Genomic DNA, 17,910 nt, shown 5'->3' on the forward strand with positions numbered 1-17,910 from the left:
ATAGAATAATACATGTTGGCCCTTGTGTTTGCAAGCCTTTAGAAAAGCTTTACTCTTATATATATTTACTTTACTCTTATATATTTATTGTTTTATGTACAGCGCTGTGCAAATCTACAGTGCTATATAAATAATAATAATAATAATAATAATAATAATCCCCCTTCTTCCAGAATTATTCTTATTAAACATAGTAGACATGATACAAGCTAAATTTAAATCAAATCACTGTGATTTTGTACATGATCTCGGCAGCTCACATGGTACTGGCCAAACACTGGAAATCTAGAAAAATTCCTATTATAGAAGAGTGGAAGTTAAAGGCACTGGAATTTTGAAATATGGGTAGACTATCTATGTATGCAGCAGGGAAAACAATTCAGGAATATGAAAACAAATGGAAGGAAGTTGAAAAATCATGGTATTAAGTTTGTGGTACAGTTACTACATAGATAAGAGCTGATATTTAAAAGAACTAAGAATCAAAAATTAAATTATTTATACACAAGAATATTGACATTGTTTTGGATGGATAGGAGTATGACATATAAAAGGTTGTAAAATAATCTGATTTGAATTTACACTTAATAACAGATGTATTTGTAAGTAAATATGTACTCTCTTTTCCCCCCTTTCTTTTCTTTCTTTTTTCCTTCTTGTCCTTTCACCACTCCTACTCTTTTTTTCTTTTTCTTTTTTCCTTTTTTCCTATCCTACCCAGTTTTTCATTTGTTTATATATATGTATATTTTGAAAATAAATAAATAAATAAATAAATAAATAAATAGATGAATGCATGAAGGTTAGCAGATAGGACCAGACCTGCTACTGTAACTACACTCCTCTTACTGCAAAAAACATGTTCACTGAACATCTAAGAACACATTCACACTAGGGACATAGCCAAGGGGGGGCTCCATGGGGTCCAGACCTCCCTTCCATAAGATATAATGAATGGCATGCACTGCTGTGCCACCGTGCCTGAGCCCCATTACAATGGTGGCACTTAGTCTGGATCCCCCCCCCCTTCCCAAAATCCTGATTACATCCTTGTTCACACAGAGACTTCTGCTAACACTCAGTGAGGACCACATAGGTAACAAGAAAGTAAAACAAAAATTATATTCATTTTCATTCATGGCTACCCTATGACATTAGGAAATCCATTTTCCCCCAAAAGGGGAAATAGTGACAAGCATTTAAAGCCAAATGTTTCTGGTCTTCAAGGTAGCATAAAGGTAAACGTAGCCCCTTGCCATGAATGTCTAGTCGTAACGACTGTAGGGGGCAGTGCTCATCTCGATTACTAAGCTGAAGAGCAAGATGTCTGAGGACTACTCTGATGGTCATGTGGCCAGCATGACTGCACCAAATGCTGCTACCTTCCCATCAAAATGGTACCAATTTATCTACCTGCATTTGCATGGTTTTGAACTGCTAGGCTGGCAGAAGCTGGGACTAGTAGCAGGAGCTCACCCTACCATGCAGCATTAAAGCCTCAAACTGCCAACCTTCCAATCTTCTGATTTGAAGAACTGGAATCTTGACCACTAAGCCACCACATCTCCAGGGAAGCTTAGGTTCCACCATTTCAAAAAAAGAAAAAAAGAAATTACATCGTTTTCATGGAATCATAGAGTTGGAAGAGACCACAAGGGCCATCCAGTCCAACCCCCGGCCATGCAGGAAATCTCAATCAAAGCATCCCCAACAGATGGCTATCCAGCCTCTGTTTAAAGACCTCTAAGGAAGGAGACTCCACTACACTCCGAGGGAGTTTGTTCCACTGTTGAACAGCCCTTACTGTCAGGAAGTTCCTCCTAACGTCTCCTTCCTTGGAGGTCTTTAAACAGAGGCTGGATGGCCATCTGTCGGAGATGCTTTGATTTGGATTTCCTGCATGGCAGGGGGTTGGACTGGATGGCCCTAGTGGTCTCTTCCAACTCTATGATTCTAATGTTGAGGTGGAATCTCTTTTCCTATAGCTCGCATCTTGCATTTTCCAAGCATGTAAATAATTTCCTTCTTCACATACAAAGCAAGCTTTGGAAACTTTATGCCCAAGGCATTTTTACTAGGTTGGCATACAGGTGCTATACCCTAATACAGCCATTCAAATTAGTTTTGTTTCATACTGATGATCCTTTTAAGCAACCAGCTGTGGATTATTATGTGCATTAGAATCAGATTTTGCAAGCCATGCTCAGTGGTATATCAAAGAAAATCATTAGAAAATAACATTTCCCAGCACTGATAATACAGAGGAGTCTATTTATTTCAGGGTGGTTAGTCTTTTTTTTTTTTCATGTTTATGGGCTGTAATACCACCCTTCATTACCTTTCCACCCAATCTGCTACATATGGCTTTTGCTAATGCTTGATAACAAAGGCGATGATGAGATGTTTAATCAATCTTCCTTGCTACTGATGACTTCTTGCATCACAAAATAGTAGCAGCAATCCATTAAGTATATCTGCATAATTTCTTCTAAATTAAATGTAGTAACATATGCAGAGGAAGTTTTCCAGTTCCACTAGTTTACTTGCTCTCACACACAAGAATTAGACCATCTTGGCTAAAATAGTCAAATGTTATTTGTTATGGATTCAGTACGAACAGTACAACAGAGCATCCAACCGCAAGGACTTGGTTAGCAACTGGTATTCATTGTGTAGGCCTGATATTCATAGTCAGTGTCTTCAAGCACCTGTCAAGACTGGCATATTGTCAACTAGAGACAGGAGGAGAGAACGAATCCAAAGATTACTATTAGCTGAGGTAATTCGCAGGAATCTCCCTTTCTTGCAATTCTGTATGATTCTCATATTCCTTTGTATCATGCAAGCACCAACAATAGAGAAGGCAAAGCTACTGTTCCAACATTTTGCCTGTGGAGGATACTTGGTGACTGTGTGGAAACTTCTGAAATCCTTCCCCAGAGGAGCGCAGGTAGGTGAGTGAAGAACAACTCCAAATAAAACAGTCTGAAAATATCTTGCTCAAATAGGTCAACAACCTGGAATGGCCATTTAAAAGAAAAAGCAACACATGATGGACCTATGACCAAACTCATGCTATAGTACAGAATGTGAAACCCTTCAGGCTTTATTGAACTGAAACTCCCAGCAGTCCTAGCTAGTGTACCAGTAAAGAAAGCAGAGTTCAATCACTGACCAACTATCTTCCTCTTACACCTCTCACAGGGACGTAGCCAGGATTTTAGGAAGGGGGGGTCCAGACTAAGTGCCACCATTATAATGGGGCTTGGGCGCAGCAGCACACACCATTCATTTTTCTAATGGAAGGAGGGGGTCCAGACCCCAAGAACCCCCCTCCCTTGGCTACGTCCTTGCCTCTCAGTAGGATATTCCAGGTCTTGAGTAAAAGATCCCCAGATTCTCCTACCTTAGTTTTAAAAAAAAGACCTGCAGAACTATCTTTCTGCTCACTTACTCACACTGCCTGGTAGACATTGGCAAATAATTTCCCCCATATTTTAGGTATCTATTGGCTGTCTATGTCGCCAAACATGGCCCAAGGAGTCTGTACTTCTTGACCTGTGTCATAAAGTTTCTGAGAATACTACCAATAGACAGACAAACTTAGACTGTTCCCAATCTAGCACCACAAACTAGTAGTCTTATTCTGTGGACAAATTCTCTGATAATACTACTTACTTGAAATAGCTGGCTAACTTTTGTTTGTATTGTCCCCCCCCCCCCCATAGTGTCTCCTTATTATTAGTTTGGCTGCATAGTGGGGTCTAAACCTTTAACTTATAGCTTATATGTATATTAGTATTCAAAGCAAGAATGAAAGTCTCTATCATGAATCTAGCACTCTAGGAAGTGAATCAGAAGGACTGAAAAACATACAGGGCAAGGGAATGCTTTCAAAGATTGAAGAGTGGGGCACAGAAAGGTTTTCAAGATACAAGAGTGGAAAAGTTAACAGTGCATTGTAAAAAACATGAATTGCATATTTCCCTTCTTTTTAAAACAAAAACTAGATAGCTACCAACTGATCTTTTCTAGCTATGGTGAATTACAAGTCTGCAATAAATATATGAATAAACAAAGGCAGTCATTTACAGAGAAAACAAATACAAAATAAGCACACTTTATTCTACGAATGCATACAAAACCAAAAGCAGTCAACCAGAGATTACTGCAGAAGTAGCAGCAGGAGTTACAGAATAGAGACACCCAGAGATATTGCAATGAATTTTAATATCCATCAGAATTACAAGTTGCTTCAAAGACATTCTACTCTGCTCAAAAGTCTTAGTAAATGGCAATGTATCGAGATCAACTGAAATACAAAAGGAAAACAAACGTGGTTGTCCTCTCACCTTTACAGTTTATTTTGTCACTTGAGACCTTGTTAAGGAATATTAGACAAAACAACAGACTCTATGATTTAAAGGTTAAAAAAAAGAACAGTATAAACTGGGTGTTTATTGTAGATGTTCTTGCGTTAACGACATAAAATCCATGGGACTCAATGAAGGCCCTTTTGGGGAAAATGTTTGGGACATGCTCTAAATTTAAAGTGAACTGTCACAAAACAATTTGTTAACTAAAAATATGAATTAAGAAGACAACAACAAACTGCTTTTTCAAATTTTAAACCGGAAAAAGGATTAAATATTTCTGAATTACAATTATGAAGAAGAACAACAGTTTATTATTTCTAAACGACTATGAAAATGTCTGAAAAGAAATTGAAAAAGACCTAGAAAAATTGGGAATATTAAATTTATCCCTTTTGGGTACAATCACAGTAATAAAAGGAAATGTTGTGCCAAGGCTTTTATTTCTCTTTCAAATGATCCATATTTTAAGAAATGGAATAGGTTGTGTGCAATGTCAGTAACAGACTTCTAGATTTGTCTGGCAGGCAAAGAAGCCTGGAATAAAGTTTAAAACACAGCTTGATACTAATGAAAGGGAAAGCTTGGGAGTCCCTAATGTTAAATTATAAGGCCTGTTGTTTTGTATGATTTAAAAAATGGATATTGCCTGGAACTTGTAGGCCATAATTTAAGATTTTGGTGGCATGGTTATCTTTGGTATGATAAAATCAAGGTAAATGCTGAATTTAAAAATATTGTATTATAGAAAGGCTGTCCTACACATTTGTTATAAGGATAAACAGATACTTTTTCCTAACATAATATTAGCTACCTCATCTCAGGAAGTCTCTTTCAGGAAAGAATGGGTTAAAAACTGGAGCTGATTGTTCCCTATGGGGTTAAACAGATGGGCAAAATAAAGCAGCTTCCCATGGATCCTTAGCACTCTTCTCCAGCACCACTTCTCAAATGAATTGATTCTTTTCCCCTATCTTCTTTCTTAACTGGACAGCTCTCATGTCCATACATGATAATGGGGAATACAATGGCTTGTACAATTCTAATTCAATTTTACATTTCTAGACATTTTAATCTGTTGTTTTTCAAGAGCTTTAACAGATGTTTACAAAATAGTGTGCAAATAATTAATACTAGGTTTCATACTCCAAATGAACATCCCCACCTATCATAAACTATACTTTCTGTAATAAAATCAGTTTTTCCACCACTGACTCCATTGGAAATTAATCGCTATTTTTATATTTCACTTGAACTTGAAATGTTGTATTATATTTGCATTTGCAGCTCAAAAAATTCAGAGCTGGGTGGATTTTTTTGCCCACATGTGAAATGCTCAAGATATTAAAACATTCATCATATTTAATGAAAGTCTAGATATCCAAGTCTAGCTACGCTGACAGTCAAGGCAGACCTGTCAACAGCCTGCTCTTAAAAGGTGAATAATAACAAGGTTAAAAAAAGAACTATACTTACATTAATATTAATAAATATAAAAATTATTGAGCATGTCAAGAATAAGGTAACAGGATAGCGCCAGTTTTATGCCATTAAACACTGCAAATTGTATACAGAAAAGCTGAATAAAGTAGTTGAGTAAATACAGTATAATCTAAGGGAAGGATGGAAATCCTGCATTCCTCCAGATGTTGTTGAACTGAATACCTCATCACTAGCTCTGTGGGCTAGGACTGCTGGGAATGGCAGTGCAACAACATCTGGAAGGCTGCATCGTTATCCTTCCTGCTGAACATTCATCATCCCCTGGCCCTCCATCTCCTGCCCCTATCTTTCTCTCTCACTCACTCACTCATGTGGCAGCAGCTCCTATTCCTCTTTCTAGCCCATGTCAACTACTGCTTGCTTGTGTCTGACACCTTTATCGCCTGAGGCTGAGAGCACGTGGCTTGCCCAAGGTCACCCATACATAAACAGGCCTGCAAAACTGAGGATCATAAAAACTTTTTCTAAATGTATGCTGCTTTTATAGGAATTTAGGGTTTGAAAATGCAAAAATGACCTCTGATTTGCTCTGATACTTTTCACAATTTGACATTTCTAAGTTGAAATATGTGAGTGAATGAAATGATCCTGCAAAGAGTAAGAAAGGGATTAAACTCTTCTAATAGAATTTCAAAAGATTTTAATTCATTGTGATGAAACACAAATATCCATTCAAAAGCACTTAAGGAAATCACACTGGAACATCAGAGTCTGCACTTTATCAAAGCTGGGTAACAACTGAATTGAGAACCAGCATGTGGTTTGAGTGTTGGACCAGGGTTCAATTCCCCTCTTGGTAATGAAACCTATTGGGTGCCCTTGGGCAAGTCACATGCTCTCAGCCTCGGGGAAGGCAAACCTCCTCTGAACAAATCTTGCCAAGAAAACTGCATGATATGGAGTGGCCATAAGTCAAAAAATGACTTGAAGACACACAACAACAACAATAACGGAAACTAACTATAGGGGTTTCCTGGCAAGATTTGTTCAGGGAGGGTTTTTGCACACATGAGAGCTCCCAGAAGTAGTGAGATGTGACACTTCTCCTGCCTATGGCAACCAATGTTTATATTGGAAACGCTTGGGCTGAATCAAACCTATTAGTCTTTAAGGTACCAGAAGATGTTGTGCTGTTGTTTTGGTTGTCACAGACTAACATGGCTACTTCTCTGGAAAGTTTCAAATGTGCTCCTGAGAACTGGGAAAAGGTCACTCAAGCACTGAAATTACTATGAAGCTAAGACTTCACATATTGACTAAACACTCAAAAGTAGTAGCAAGCTCATCTTGCTCAAGACAACAGAACTATATGTTTTGACTCCCAACCCAGCTTTTAGATGGGCTAGCAAACAACACTTTTAAAATGAGAACATGGAGCAGATGAAAGTCCAAACAGACACCAAGTAGCATGCCTAAAATCCAGTAAAACCAGCAATACTAGCAATCCTAATCTCTGAACCCTCTTTTTTTTTCTTTTGTAGCTCTGACAATACGACTGCAGAACAGGTCCACAATATATCAATTCATGCCAAAGTTTTCGTCAAAAGGAAATATTCCTTTATTTCATAAAATTCAAATTAGATCTTTCAGAACCTTCTTTTGAGCCTACACATACACAGAAGGAAAAGATGAAGTATACAATGAAATGCCAAAGCCATTTCCCTTCTACTTATGAATGTTTCTAATATTCTAGGAAAGACAGTTATGAAACGTGCTAATGAATATTGTACTGGGTTTCACTCCTCCAGCCCTTGATGTCAAGTAATAGTGACAGAAGTCTCAACATCAGGTTCCTCTCCACACATTAAAAAAAATTCCAAAAGCAAGTTCTAATTTCAACAAGAGGACCATTTCTGTTTAAGCTGACACATCTTACAATGTGTGAGTGTGTCAGTTCTCAGGAATATGCCACAGCACAGTGAAGAGAACAATATCATGCCTTTATTCAAATTATGTCAGAAGGCAGTGCACTGAGAAGAAATATTTACATTCAGGAAGTGTGTCTGGGTTTCTTTAAATAATAATAATAATAATAATAATAATTTAAAAATAGAGATGGGAGGAGAAACAATAAAAATACATGATCTCACAGGTGCAGAATATAGGCCAGACCATAGAATTAGAAAAGCAGGGGCAAATGTGGGATAAGAATTTAAAATACATATTTTGTAATGATACGAAAGAAAGCTACTACAAAATGGTATCTAACATCAGAGAAATTAGGGAAAATATACAGAAGTGATAATGAAGAATGTTGGGAGATGGAACATTCTTTCATATGTGGTGACACTGTAAAATGTCAGGGGGAAAATCTGGATCTAAATTCATACAATAATAGATGAAATTCTAAAAATTAAGATCCCAATGAAACAGGAAACCTTTTTTATGAACATGACAAAGAGCCAAAATGAAAAACGTGATTTTTTTATTATTGTTTTATATGGTCACAGACACCAAAATATTATTTGACCAGGCATGGACAGAAAAGATACTACTATCACTAGATGATTGGCTATTAAAACTTATTGATCTTGCCAAAATGGATAGATTGACAATATCAGTCAATGAAAAATCAATAATTAACTTCAAGAAGGATTGGTTTGAAGTGAAAGTTAGAAAAAACAAATAGGCTGAGACATCTGTTTCAAATGTTGAAGATTATTAAGACCTAACACACACACATACATGTGTATGTAAATTGACTGACACTTAAATAGAGGACAAGAAAAAATTGGAAAGGAATAAAATATTGAGATAAACTTGTAAATATATGGAATAATACCAATAATATTGGTATTAAGGTGTACCCATAAAGTATGCCAGTTAAGGTAACTTGTTCTTATTGTTCATCAGCCGCAAACAGTAATCTTTGCCTATCACTAGCAGTGGGCTGTTGCAGGACGAATTGGATTCTTCAACCTGATGTACCAGCCCTTAGTAGGCTAGTAGTGTTATCGTTTTTGTAAAACAGGCTAATATTTTTGTGAATTTATTTTCAAAGCTTATTTCATATATTTTTAATGACTGGATATAATTTTTCCAGGAAATAATCCAAGTTTGATTATTGCTCTTGTGCTCTGTGTTGTGTATAGTCATCAAGATTTTGCCAACCTAAAATAGGTAGACAGAAAGACTGAGAGACAGACAGACAGACAGAGATAAGCAAGCTTCAGGGGCATCTTCCTTCACAAGTCTGAAAACACTTTCCCCATCCTTTCCCTTTTGAGAAAACTGATGATCTACGAATTTTGAGGGTTAGAGAGCAGGGAGAGAACAGAAGGATTTTATGCCTTCAGAGGTCATTCTTCAACTTTTTATCATTACCAACATCATCTATTTCTCACTGACTCTGAACTGTCCTTGTTCAAATTGTGTATGGCCAGTGAATGCCTAAACACACAGAAATAATGATTTGTCTGTGCTACCTACTATTTTATCTCCCATTAACAAGGATATTGGCATTTTCTGTGTGCCAGTACTTTGAGACCATAAATGTCAGACCCAGAGGGCCAGTAAGAAACAAAACAGTTTCCTTGGGAGGTTGTTGTTGGTGGCAATTTTTAAAAAAGAGACTGAATAATAGCCCATCATCACAAGCGAAGCTGAATGGCAAGATGTACTACAAGTGTGTATGGTTTCACCTTTCCTTTTCACACTGAGAGACTGAGGAGCCATTTTGGGGTCATATTTCATTTTCTTGATGCTCTTTTTTCTCCCATTAATTTTATTAAAATTATTACAAAAATCACATATCAATGTTGCTTACAAGTTGTCACTATGTAGAGAGATCTTGTAGCATCTTTGACACTAATTGAAACAAAGAATTTGGCAGCATGGAGGGAGTAGTCTCTTCCTTCCCATTATTATTATTATTATTATTATTATTATTATTATTATTATTTCAGTGCACTTGAAGAATTCCTTCCCATTTTCGCAACATTTTGTTCCTCCACCATTTTTTGCTTTGTACTTTTTCTCCCTTTATTTTTAAGGTCACTTATCACCAGCTTATCGAGTATTCACGGTAGCCAAGCCTGACAAATTGCACAACCATTTTAATAATTTTAATTTTAATCATTTTAATTTGATGTGATTGTATATAAATTATAAAGTGACTCATAACGTAATTTAATACAACCGATACTTATTATCATAAATTAATTATTGTACAGTGACTTTCAGCAGAAAAATTGAAATGCTTGTTTACCTTACTGTACTCTAGACTGCAAGTCATAGACCACCTCCTAAGAAGTCTGGAAAGTTTAAGAAACAGAAAATAAGGCAACATTTAAGCATATATTATTTTCTTCCATTCTAGTTAAGGCATGGAGAGCATAGGGGAGAGAAAGGCCTGGACAAAGTATTAATTAATATCTATGGTGACTTAAGGCCCCAGGGAAAGGGACTAGGCCTTGAAGGAGGCACAATTGTCCCTCCTAGTTAACACATGTAGGACGGTGTGGAGGAGGAGGAAAATAAAGGTAGTGGAGATCATGAGATAATATCCTCACAGTGGGCCTGATAAGGTCTGGGTCCTTCTGGGGCACACACACCTGGAGGTAGAAAGTAGAATTGTGTCACTAGAAGCCTTTACTTTCTGGGCGAGGGAATGGTGTAAACCCATTAAAATTCCTAAAATTCCACTGCAAAACATTTTTAATGAGCTGAGTGACCTAGAATGGGAAGTTTCATTAAGCACTAATCATTTGTCAAACCTATCTCAGAAATAGTATACATTTGAGAAGTCAGCAATGGAGGTATCATCAGTGCCATTTAAAGATGCGCTGACTAGAGCATCAGTTTCACGGTCTATACCACTTGTAGAGAGTGACAGGCAGAAGAGTAGATATACCAACCTAAAGAAGACATGTGATATTTCAGCTTTGGCTGTAAGAGCAGGAACAGCAGCTCCAATGTTTGCAAGGGATGCATTGCTAAGGATTCAATATATATTTTTGTATGTGACACAAGCATAAGTGCTCATCCTTTAGAATAGGCACTCAGGAAAGCATATAAGGCACTCCAGTTTGTGGCTGATGGCACTGAGAATTCAGCAGCTTTTGCTGCATATGCCATCATAGCAGCATCTATAACAGGGAGATCTTTATGGTTAAAGCACTGGGAGACAGACCAGATATCATGGTCAAATTTAACCAATTCAAATCCTTTTAAAGGAGGCCTACTTTGGGGGGAAAGGCCTCAGAAAAAGTTCTGCTGAGACTAAAGATAGGTATACAAAGGCTTAAGAACCCCGCTTACATTACCAAAGCCCTCTCACTATTTCCTATTGAGCTAAAACAATTTCCCCATTGAATGCAATTTGTGGGTGCCTTCTCAGTAACAAGGCTTTGTGTTTAATAGAAAAGAAAATTTTGATAGGCAACAAGAGTAAAATCATTTCCCCTTCCTTTCAATGAAGAAAATATTTTGGTAGATTCACACTAGAATTGGAAAAAAAACTAAAAATAAAGTCAAAATGGTAAGCCTACAAATCAATAAAGAAATTCAGATGAAGTCATTGGAACAATAAACATAACCAAAAATACTGGAGCTAAACATTTCATGTATTACATTTGATCACTCATTATTTGCCTATCCATTTACAACTTTAAATATTCTGTACAGAGAAGTCATTTTTCATGTTCTTATTTTGTTTTAGAGATGTTAGTATATCCATCATTTAAAATACCTTTCAATATCTGTCTTACAATGCATAACTTAACAGGGTAGCCATGTGAAATGCTAATGAATAGCAAAGCCAGTTCTAAAAGCCTGAAAATCACTCTAAGTTGTTCTGGTTGTTTTTTCAAAGCATAAGTATTTGGAATTACACATTGCAAACAACGTGCATGGGTGTACTTACATTTCTGGCAATATCTGATTTTACCTGCTTTGATTCTCAAGGGGGTTCTTTAATTTATTGTGGCAGAGATATATAGATACAAGTCAAATGTTTTCATTTCAAAGAAATGCTTTGGGAGGACTGCTCCCAAGTTAACATACATCATATCTCTCATACCTGTGGTTTAGTGTATGGAGCAACAGTTTAAAACATGAACCAAGAAAATTAAATATAGTTAAATCATACATTACTTACTTTCTTCCAAGTCCAATGGAATTAAATCAAAATTCTCCAACCAAGAGCAATTCACAATGCCTTTACTTCAGGATTGGTAAACTGTGCTGAGGAACAGTTCTGGTGTTTATGCACTATTGTGGACCACAACACAGTTTTTGACCAACAATCTGCTGCCAATCACATGTGGGACTAGTACAGAAAATCCAGTGGCCACAACTGAAACAAGCCCAGTCAACTGGAGTCACATTATGGCAATTCTGTCAGGGATGCTTTGATTTGGATTTCCTGCATGGCAGGAGGTTGGACTAGATGGCCCTTGCAGTCTCTTCCAACTCTATGATTCTATGATTCTAATTCCAAAAGAACTGCACTTGCTGCTCCTTAATTCAAGCAGCCCAATTCAAGCTACCTTTGAAACCCTAACCTAGACAGTTTAAGGCCCAAATGGCGCACTCGCAGCGTCACAATCACACCGGGACGTGCGGACACTAGCCGTCCATCACGTCAAAATGGCGGTGCCCGTGTGTACAGGGTTCCACCATTTTGACATTCTCGTCACGTGCTAGGGGTGAGGCACGTATGGGCGGTGTGCCCTCGGCCAACCCCTAGCACATGACAAGGGCGCACTTTATGCCAGTTATGTATAGTGCCAATGTGACTCCTCTTGAGATCTGGATCTCTTCCTGTCCTGTAGGAAGCCATCTTAGGAAGATCCCATGCTAGTAGGTCTGGAGATAAATTTATGTTTTTTGACAGGCAAAGTGTGACAATAAATAGGAAAGGGGACCACTTTACCTTCTTATTGAAAATCAAGTCCCCATTTAAGTAACTATTACAGGTTCAGTGTCCCTTAGCCAAAATGCCTGGGACCAGAAGTGTCTGATTTTTGGGGGGGAATTTTGGAATATTTGCATATATATAATAATGGAGATGGGACCCAGATCTAAACATGAAATTCATTTATATTACTTATACATGATATAGACATAGCGTGAAGGTAATTTTAAACATACTATTTTTAATACTTTTGTGAATGAAACAAAGTTTGCGTGTACTGTACCATCAGAAAGCAAAGGTGTTACTAGCTCAGCCACCGATATGGACAATTTTGGATTTTGAATTACAGTCTGCAGTCGCTACAGCTCTGATGATCGAGGTTTTGATTATTTGTGAGTTTTTGGTTTCATCCAGCTTCCCTGGGCTGAGAGAAGCCAAGGAGGGAAGGTGGGCAGGACCTGCAGGGCCCCTAAGTTTTTTGTGGTTTTTACACTTTCATGGGGGTCTTCTGCCCCTAACCCCCATGATAGTGGAGGGCCGACTGTATTTCAGATTTTGGAATTCTGAACAAGGGATACTAAGCTGGTATTGTTATTTCAAATGGCTTAATCATTGAAACCTGGTGGGATGAATCTCATTATTGGATTATAGTAATAAAATGATATAACCTATTTCAGAGAAACAGACCAAACCAGAAGGGAAGTCTAGTAGTATTATACAACTGTGATCAAATCCATGACTTAAATCCTGGAAGTCAAGTTGAGAGCATCTGGGTAAAAATTATAGGAAAGAGAAAAAATAGGGATGTGGTGGTAGTGCGGTGAAAAGTGGCGAGATATGTGTGACCATGCATTCTAGACAAAGTAAATTTAGGGAAATACTGCTGGTAATCCCATGATAGGGAATATTAATAGAGTTGGGGGTTTTAATACCCCAGGAGAAAGGATCAGAATTCAGAGCAACTTTAAGTGAGGAGAAACCTGGGCCAGAACTAACAAAATGAATTTCAACAAGGAGAAATGGAGGATACTACAACTGGGCAGTAAAAATGAAATGCACAGATATAGGATAGGATAGGTGACACCTGGCTTGACAGCAGGGCTACACATATTACTACCACTCATTTAACTGGCAAGCAATTGTGAAATGTATTTCTGTTTATTCCCTCCTTCCTCTCTTCACAAATGTCTGCATAGCTGTGGCAGTACTAAATTTCATGCCTATAGGATAAATGATGCAGCACAGGATTACTGAGGATTAAAAGTAGGTATTAGTGAGCCACTGTGACCACAGGTCTAGCCTCCAATTTTAGCTTCACCTTGGAGGCAAGATATTAGGTTAGATATGAGGAAAAAACTGTTCTTTTTATCCTTCACACATTTATCTTATTTTAAATGATGGCTGATGCCATTCTAAGGATAACACCATCACCTTGCTTAAAGATGGAGCAGGACATGATTCTCGGTTACCTTTCAGGGCCTGAAAGACATTAACCTAAATCCAAGTGCTCATCCCAGCTAAAGAAGACCCAGTTAATAAATAAGAATTTGATAAATCAACATTTGTATAAGTTCTACTGATTCAGTGGGTGTACTCTACTAGAAAGGGAGAGAGTCAACATGGTGTAGTAATTTGAGCACTGGACTATGACTTAAGAGAACAGGGTTTGAATCCCCGTTTAGCCATGAAACCCACTGGGTGGCCCTGATCGTCATACTCTCTCAGCCTCAAAGGATGGCAATGGCAAACCCATTCAGAAGAAACTTGACAAGAAAAACCCTTAGGGTCACCATAAGTTGGAAATGACTTGAAGACACAACAACAATAAACTCTGGTTGGGACCAGCAATGGGATTTAGGCTTACACTGCAGCACTGTAAAGATTACTTATTCGACAGAATATTGAACTCATAACTCTTTCAACATTTGTCCATGTGACATAGAGAAAATTCATATAGATGGTTTCTTATTGCTGTAGTTTCAGTTTTGAAAGAGCCAACAGATCCTAGCTGGTCATATTCACTACAAACAATGGAAATTAGTGTCTTGTTAGTCACTTTTAATAATCTGTTTCCTACAAACCATTGGTCTGGGATACAAAATACACTTTCCTCCTGTTTCTTTCATGACACCTCTACAATCAACAAAGTGCAAGTCAGCATTTGAACCATGTGATATTCCTCTGTTACCATTTAATATAATGGCACATATATGTCTGTACCTGGCTTCCACTCCACCAAATGCATTGGAGGAAGTAAACTGAAGTCTACGAAAGCTCATGCTGTCAATTTCTTTCTTTCAGTTAGTCTTAAAGCTGCTACAAGATCTCTCTACAATGGGAATTTTAGTGTGAGATAAGCTTCCCTGAGATTATACCCTGATATAAGGCAGGGTATAATGAAAAACCACTGAGTGACCTTAGCAAGTCACACTCTTTCAGCCTCACGGGATGGCAATGGCAGCCCCCTTCTGAAGAAACGTGCCAAGAAAACCCCATAATAAGTTCATTTTAGGATTGGCATAAGTCGGAAACAACTTGAAGGCACACAACAACAACATAATAAGAGATAAAGGAAGGATAAGGCAGAGCTTAGTTTGAACCATCAAGGCCATTCTTGTATTTCTTTGCTCATGCCAGTTCAGAAATTAATTATTTAAAACAAACTAATTTAGTGGTATTTTTTCTCAGCTTTAACGCCGTCTTCTGATCACCATCACTTCTTAAGGTATATAATAATAATAATAATAATAATAATAATAATAATAATAATAATAATTTTATTTATATCCCGCTCCTTCCCAAGATCAGGGCGGCTTACAACATAGGTTAAAAACAAAGGTGCCATAAACAATATAAAAATACAACTACACAGGCTAACCATACAATCAATAAAAACAATCAGTAAAACTAACAGAATTAAAAACCCCTTAGCCCAACCTCTTGGCCACGGAAGAGGAGGGAGGCCCATGGGATTTTTAGTCGGGGAATGCCTGTTGGAACAGGAAGGTTTTTAAGTCCTTCCTGAATTGGGCCAGGGTGGTAGTCGAGCGGAGCTCGGTGGGCAGCGTATTCCAAAGGGCTGGGGCAGCCGTGGAGAATGTCCTCCGTGTAGTGGAGGATAACCTAGCCCCAGGCACCTTCAGTAATTGCTGCCCAGACGTTCTGAGGGTGCGAGGCGGAATGTATGGGGAGAGGCGGTCCTTTAGGTATCCTGGGCCCAAGCCATTTAGGGCTTTATAGGTAATCACCAACACCTTATATTGAGCCCGGAAGCGAATGGGCAGCCAATGGAGATCTTTCAAAACCGGTGTTATATGGCTGGTCATGGAAACACCAGTGACCAGCCGGGCTGCCATATTCTGCACCATTTGCAGCTTCCAAGTTTGGTATAAGGGTTGCCCCATGTAGAGTACATTGCAGAAGTCCAGTCTCGAAGTTACCAGAGCATGTACAACAGTTTCTAGGTCCCTCTGGGCCAGGTATGGGCGCAGCTGGCGAATAAGCCGAAGCTGATGACAGGTGCTCTTGACCGTCGCATTCACCTGAGCAGTCAGATGGAGCGACGAATCAAGAAGCACCCCCAGACTGCGCACGGAGTCCTTCACAGGGAGCGTGACCCCGTTCAGGACGGGTGGAACCACCGCCATTCCTGGACCAGGAGAACCTATCACTAGTACCTCCGTTTTCTCTGGATTCAACTTGAGTCGGTTTTCCCTCATCCAGCCCATTACTGACTCTAGACAGGCCACGAGAGGAGAGACGCCATCCCCAGTCACTGCATCAGTCGGAGACATAGAGAAAATAATTTGGGTATCATCAGCGTACTGATAACCCCGTGCCCCATGTCTCCGGATGATTTCTCCCAGCGGTTTCATGTAAATGTTAAATAGCATGGGAGACAGAATGGCTCCCTGAGGGACCCCGGTTTTAAGGGCCCTCTCATCGGAGCACACGTCTCCCAACTGCACCATCTGGGACCTCCCGGAGAGGTAGGACCAGAACCACTGGAGCGCAGTGCCCCCGATTCCCACCTCTGCCAGGCGTCCCAGAAGGATACCATGGTCTATGGTATCGAAAGCCGCTGAGATGTCCACTGAGATATAACATAACTTGCCTCCCCTTTAAATTATTATACTAAAGCGTCTTTTTATGTTAGTCTACAAATAATATCCACACTAGAAAATATAGCTAGTGTTGTTTTGCTCTGATGTATAGTTTGTGTGTAGCTAAGGTGTTTCCATCATTATATAATGTTACCTTTATAATTCTATTGTGTTTAAAATATTGCATGAATACATGTTATATTGCTTGAATGCTGCAGCAAGTATTCAACATTAAGTAGAGGATGGGGCTTAAAAGTCTTGAAGGCAGTACTTCAGTAGCTCTGTAGTACCTTTTTTATTTTTTTGGCATTTGGTATGTAAATGGCATAAGAATATTTCATGAATGTGAAGAAGTGAAATCCCAAGTGTCACTTGAGTTTAATCATTCATGATTCCTGGTTAGCATATTTTTTCTTTTCCTTTCTTTTTTTTAAAAAAACACCTGCTTTTAAAAAATAAAATAAAATTTTATTCCCATGCACAAAATAAATACACAAACCAAAATCTGTGTTGCTAAGCGTTAAGTTGTTCAGGAAATGTGAGATTCCTGTAGGTTGGTAAATTGTCAAAACTGTATATTATTGACCATTGTTAAAACTGGATCTGTCACTTCATTTCCATAAACATAGGATTTTGTGTTTGAATTGACATTCTTGCACACAGATGACTTATATAGGTTGGTCCCTGGCTTTCCATTCCACCAAATGCATTTGAGGAAGTAGACTGAAGTCTATGAAGGCTCATGCTGCCAATTTCTTTCTTTCAGTTAGTCTTAAAGGTGCTACAAGATCTCTTTACTTAGTGGTTGATCAAGTTTGGAGTTGTAGCCAAATGTAAGTGTGGATCCAAGTCAGGGTGGGTGGGGGGTGGGACCAACTAGTACAAGATTTTGTTTCTAACATCAGCAAACCAAGTCAAGGTTAGGATGCCCTTCTGGAGTGAGTGTGTGTGTGTGTGTGTGTGTGTGTGTGTGTGTGTGTGTGATAGGACTTTTGCTATTGGAAGGTCAAAACTATTCCTTCCGTGCAGAACCCATATCTACCCCAGGGGTTGATATGAGATACTACAACCTGCC

The 17,910-nt window shown here is 38.5% G+C and overlaps 1 protein-coding gene across 17 annotated transcripts in view; it reads right to left on the reverse strand.

Annotated features, from left to right (window-relative positions):
* The window catches only part of MAGI1 (membrane associated guanylate kinase, WW and PDZ domain containing 1), a 598,529-nt gene that overhangs the window by 301,023 nt on the left and 279,596 nt on the right, over nucleotides 1-17,910 (reverse strand). The window lies entirely within an intron of this gene.

The sequence above is a fragment of the Sceloporus undulatus genome, chromosome 2 (genome assembly GCF_019175285.1).
Source record: "Sceloporus undulatus isolate JIND9_A2432 ecotype Alabama chromosome 2, SceUnd_v1.1, whole genome shotgun sequence".
Lineage (NCBI taxonomy): Eukaryota > Metazoa > Chordata > Lepidosauria > Squamata > Phrynosomatidae > Sceloporus > Sceloporus undulatus.